A 6,000-nucleotide genomic window follows, 5' to 3' on the forward strand; every position below is an offset into this window, starting at 1 on the left:
TCAAAAAACAAGAAGCTTGGATGCTTTTTGCCATGTCCCAGATCTTATCAATAGAAAATAGTTCACTTAAAATGTACACTTCTTTGCTCTACCTTCTCATACACATTCCTTTATTCTCTGCCAGGTGCCCGGTAGCTAGAGCAAGCAAGGGAAGAAGGCGGACGCCTGTCAGGAGCAGCCCCTGGATGGCAGGGAAGTGGGAGGTGGCCTCAGCTGGGCTACAGGCCAGTGTTGCCACAGGGCAAGGTATTCCTAGACCCTCAGGTTTTCCAAGAGAAGTCCGGAAAAATATTTTTTCAATGTAAAATCTCCTGGTATTTCAATGTTGGCATCTGATTCAAATGTTTAAAAAATCACTATGTATACCAAACAAAATAAGTCTGCAGGCCAGACTGCACCCATGGGCTGCCAGTTGTGACTTCCAATTCTTCACTTCTTAATGACACTACTTTATAATCTCTAAACTTTCCCTTCTTTCTGTGTGCCAGTCCCTTACTTCATTCCTAATCCTGTATTTTTATCACCAAATATATTACAGTTTGACTCTGATAAGTGGCCTGCAAAAATGAATGTAGTGCTCAGGGTACAGAACATCTTGCTGGTTCACAGTTTTATTCTTGTTTTCAGTTTTACTCTATTATTTTCCCCCTCCTTTTCCTTAGATGATTTATCTTCCTCTTTATCTTAAACAAATGCATGATCCATGATTACACTTTATGTGTGAATTATTTTTTAACTATGTGATAAAAACATTAGGATACAGAGGGAAATCTGTGGTCCGGTGACAGCACTAATATCTAAATTCAGGCTAACCATGTGAGTACCATCAGCCTTTCGTCGTGGTTCAAATGTTGAGGGGCAGTATTTGACCCATGTATGGTGTGTAATGATAGTTTCACTCTACCCCATATTTAAGGGTTATCATTATCCACTTCATTTCCATGGATCTACCTCCATAAGCTAATTTTTGGGGGGTTGCTATGCTGTATTTAAACGAAAGTAAGGTTTACAGGCACATGAAACTAAGTTAAACTCATGCACATCAGCCAGTGACTTGGAGATTCATGAGGGGAGCACTGTACCTCACTTGGTATGATCAGAGGGGATAATTAGTGTGATGCAGGTTAGCATTTGCTGAGTACCCCTAACATGTTCTATGTGTTAACTAATGTAAATATCAAAAGACCCCCCCCCCTTTACTAAAAGAGGGATATAAGACTCAGAAAGGTTAAAAAAAAAAAAAAAACGTTCCAGGTGTCCACTCAGCTAATCAGTGAAGGGCTGGGTTTGGAACTCAGCCCTACTGGACTACAGAGCCCATGCTCTGAACCAACTCTGCCCAAATAATTTGCAGACCATAATGGCTGCCCTCAGAGTTGTTTCCTCACCACCCCGCCCCACCCACTGATATTTAAAGCATTGCATACTCCTCTTTTTTGTTGATAAGCTCACTTCAGCAATACCCTATTCTTAGTAACCATTGTACATAATAACAGCAAATAAAAATTTAGAATTTTTCCCCCCAGAGCAGCAAAGTCTCTGGAACATACATCTCCCTTCCTAAATTAAGAAATATGCCAGTAGAGCTCTTTGATATTTATTTCTCAAAATCTAGTTCTGATTCTATGTCTCTGAAAAGCGGACTTCCTGGAGTTCTCTTTGATGTCAACGTGGGCCCTGCCCCAGATCCTCTCTGCAGCCCTCCACTGCTCCTTCTTCCTTGGTTTTGGGGGCCCCTCTGTTTCTTAGAAAGTGTTCTTACCCTTCCTCCTTCTCAGGCTTCCCTTTTTCAACCTCCCCTTACCTACTGATGTTTCCCTGAATTCTCTTCAGTTCTCTTTTCACAATACGAATGTTGCCTCTCATTCAAATCCACAGTTTTAACTACATTTATAAGCTGCTGATACTCAGCATCTTCCCTGAGCTCCAAACCCAGATGTGTATCTGCCTGCTGAACATCTCCTGGATCAACAAGCCCCCAAGCAGTCTCCTCAATCTGCCCCTACTCCTCAGTTCTCAGTCTCCGTGAATGGCACTCTTTCTTCCCAATTTTTCAAGCCAGAAATAAGAAAAGCTTGGACTTTACCTCCCTCCAAGCTCCATATCCTTACTAAGCTCTCCAATTCTATCCACAAATCTCTCTCAGTAATACAGGTCTGCAACTCTCCATCCCACTGTCCTAGTCCAGCCCCTCTTCAGTCTCTGCCTGGTCTACTGTAACTGCCTTCTGACTGACCCTGGTCCTGTTCCCTTCTAATCCACCCTCCATATTGCTGCGAGAATGACGCTACAAAAGCCCAAGTGTGATCATCTTACTCTTTTTTAACATCTTTTACAAACACGGAAGCTCTTGTGCCCCTCTATCCAGGTCAAAGGATACTCTAGGCTGCAGTCACACGGAAACACTCTCCTGGCTTCCGTCAGCCTGGCTCTCATCACCCTGCCCCCTCTTTGCCTGGATAGGGGGCAAACTTTCATGACTCAGTTCAAGTTTCACCAGCACTCCCGGAAGCCCTTTCCTTGTTTTTCCCAGTGGCAGCTGAAGTGCCACCCCTGAAGCACTCTACCGTGCTGGTAAATTTTCTGGTCAGCCTGTAGAAACAGCCAAGAGTTCCTTAAGATCAGGAGCCATATCTTATAAAAAGCACTTTCTTCTTATTAACTAAGGGATTTAATGGAGGAAAGCCATAGATTTGTTTCCAAATCATATTTTTATCTTTGGGCAGTCTTGGCTAATAACATGGGGGTATCAAGAAATATAAGGGCACTGTTAAGCAACAGTTAAGGCAGAGTCATAGGAACTCTTTTTACCTGGTGTTCTTTCACGAAATCTATACCTACCTAACATCCCTGATAGGTCAGAGGAGCACAGGAAGTTGTGCTCCTGCAGCCCTCACTGCTTGAGATCCACCTGATTCGGGGTAGCTTCTGTTCTCTTTTTGGTGCTTGGTACATATTTGTTGAGTGAATAATATGTACCAACCATAAGTTATGTGTCAGGTACTGGGCATATAATATCACATTTAACTTTCACAATGGAAAGAATGAAGGAAGGAATTACAGCACCTTTCTCCGAGGTAGCATTTTATTTTTAATCTACATGTATACAGAAAATTTATTTCTATAGTGAAATAATAGAAAACATTTCAGTTGCACTCACCTGGAGTGCTGCTGGTCAGCAGCAGCAGATGTTTCTGCGGTACTTCTTTGTAGCTTACCTTATTTTTCTGCCAGAGTCCTCATTTGAAACTGTAATTCAATGGATTCTACATACACAACTCACACTTGCCTCAAAAATGATGACTGATAAACTACAGTAAAAGCATGATCAACCAGCAGATGGGGACAATAAAGGAGGAACTAGTTATTCCAATCTACTTAACCAACTATTAATTCAGGTCTGAAAATGACTAGGCCGGTGCTCTTTTGACCAGAGTACCAGGCATGCATGAATTACTGCTTCTAAAAGAGCACAAAGATTTTTGGGGGCCAGGGAAATGTGAAGAAATGGGTAAGAAATGCTGTTTACAATTGGTTATCTAGACTGGTTCAAATTCTGAGATGCACATATTTTAAGAACATCATTTCAGTATTGCTGGCTAATTATCTCTTCAGTGGAAGATGAATGCCCATACCTTTAACTTGAGTTTAAGAGTTTCTCACCTCCTTGGAGGTTTTTCCTTTATGAACTCCACTTCTGTCATCCATCTTATTTAATCTTAAGTCTACTTCTAAGATAACCACGTTTTGCACCAGATTTAACAACACAGCACATACATTTTAATCAAAGTATTAATTCAATTCTACTAACACTAATGAATGTGGTAGAATTTGCTAGAACACTGCAATGCCAAATCCGTATATTTGGTTAGTCAGTGGAAGCTACCAGAGAGCCTTGCAGCTAAGACAAAATTTATAACTACTCCTAGGAATTTCTTCACTTCCTATCCTAGTCTTTTTCCTCATATTCTTTCTCACTCATGAAAAATCAAATGTGCAAAGAATTCAACTACACAAAATTCATAGGATGTTTACCATCACAATCCTCCTTGATAAAAGTAAGTATAAGAAATTCCTCATGTCTAAGATATAGAAAGGACTGGGGAAGGAAAGCTATGAATAAACAATAATGAAACAAACTAGCTGCACTACATACAATGGAATTACTCTAGTGGAAATCTAGCCTCTCTAAAATTCAATATCTAATACTGGTTTCTCTTTTCACAGACAACTACTGACTGTATACATTTAATTTTTATTTTACTTGAAACATTCTGACAAACAGCAAACAAAGAATTACAGAAGAGTGAATGAAGAATACATTGAAGGTAAGTAATAGACACTGGGAATGGCAGTACTGGGAATGAAGGTCTGACAGTACAGTGAAAGCTCAAAATGATAGGAGTTTAGAAGCACAGAATTACGGAAGACAAAAGACATTAAAGGTGTCATAATTTTTTAAGAGTAAAGAACATTTCATGGAAAACTAGATTAATTGTAAAGTATAATTTTTTTTCCTTAAAAAATTTTCTTATGCAAATAACAAACACGTTAGAATGAAAGAACCTAAGAGTTACAAGGGGTTACAGTTATCATATCATCTAATCCATTCTATTTTACAGATAAGGAAACTGAAGCCCAAAGAGTAGCTTTGCTTGGCAATAAATACTTAAAGTTTTTCACACTTTTACAATATACGTTCATCCCCATTTCATTAGATATTCTGTCATTTACCAAACAGTAACTAAAAGAGACATTAGAGTCTAAGCTCTGAACCCAGCTGTCACTTTGTAGATTGCTGCAAAAAGGACACATAAAAGGTAAAAAGACAGCACTATTTTTTAAAAAAATGTGAATTCCTCATTTTAGCTTTAGAATACCACCCATTCTTATAAAATTATTCTATACGGTAGGGAAACTAATCATAGACTGAAAAAAACTATGCTACCATAGTTATAAGAAATTAGACGTTTTTATAACCCTTAAAGATCTGTGCCATTTTTAAAGGGACTTACTTGTATACACAAAATACTTTTACAATATACTCGTTTCCTAAAACTGTCTTTAATGAGGAATAATAATATTAATTATATACTATGATCTTTTGATATTTTCTACTTAACATATTTATAATTCAGGGGAAAATACACCAAAATATTAGTTTAAGAGAAACCAAAATTTACCAGTGCCTCAAGTTATCTTTATCAGTTTCTACTGTACCACAGGTAAGGTAACCATGACATAAAATCAATATAACAGAATGAGTGCCTATTCTTCATAATGTGTTCAAGCTGTTTGGCTGGACATAATCAGGTCCAATTTAAAGTTTGTTACTTCAATTCCAAATAATGTGGTAATACATTATTCCAAAATGTTTTGGAACCTGGTGGCCCATTTTCTGAGAGTTGTTTTGACTGCACTGGCATTTTGAACCTCTGTACTTCATGCTCTTTCCCCTTTCCTTCCCTGTTAGTAATAAACTTTTTTGGATATGTTTTATCTTTGTCATATTTCACAGATCCTCTCATCTTGCTCCCTTTGCTGGATTCTCTTCCTCCACCCTGTCTTCCCTGCCTTCCACTTTCCTCATTGCCTCTCTCCTGGTACTTTCCCTCCTCTTCCTCATCATCCTCCTCTTCTTCCTTCTCCCCTTCTTTCTTGCTGTTTTCTTCCTCTTTCCTCTCCCTCGCTGCCCCCTCCTTCTTTTCCCTTTCCTTGACTTCCCCCTCTCCCTCTCCCTCTCCTTCCCCCTCCTCCCCCTCTCCTTCTTCCTCTTCTCCCCCTTCTTCCCCCTCCTCTTCTCCCTCCCCCTCTGCTTCCTGCCCCTCCCCCTCCTCCTCTCCTTCCTCCTCCTCCCCCTCTCCTTCTTCCTCTCCTCCTCCTTCTTCCCCCTCCTCTCCCTCCCCCTCCTCCTCTCCTTCCTCCTCCTCCCCTTCTCCTTCCCCCTCTCCCTCCTCCTCTCCTCCTTCCTCCTCCCCCTCTTCTTCTTCCTCTTCTCCT

The 6,000-nt window shown here is 40.1% G+C and overlaps 1 protein-coding gene across 2 annotated transcripts in view; it reads right to left on the reverse strand.

Moving 5' to 3' along the window:
- RPGR (retinitis pigmentosa GTPase regulator) overlaps window positions 1–6,000 on the reverse strand; it is a 62,245-nt gene that overhangs the window by 21,192 nt on the left and 35,053 nt on the right. The window lies entirely within an intron of this gene.

Source organism: Monodon monoceros, unplaced genomic scaffold (assembly GCF_005190385.1).
Source record: "Monodon monoceros isolate NGI ecotype Baffin Bay Population unplaced genomic scaffold, NGI_Narwhal_1 Super_Scaffold_22, whole genome shotgun sequence".
Taxonomy (NCBI): domain Eukaryota; kingdom Metazoa; phylum Chordata; class Mammalia; order Artiodactyla; family Monodontidae; genus Monodon; species Monodon monoceros.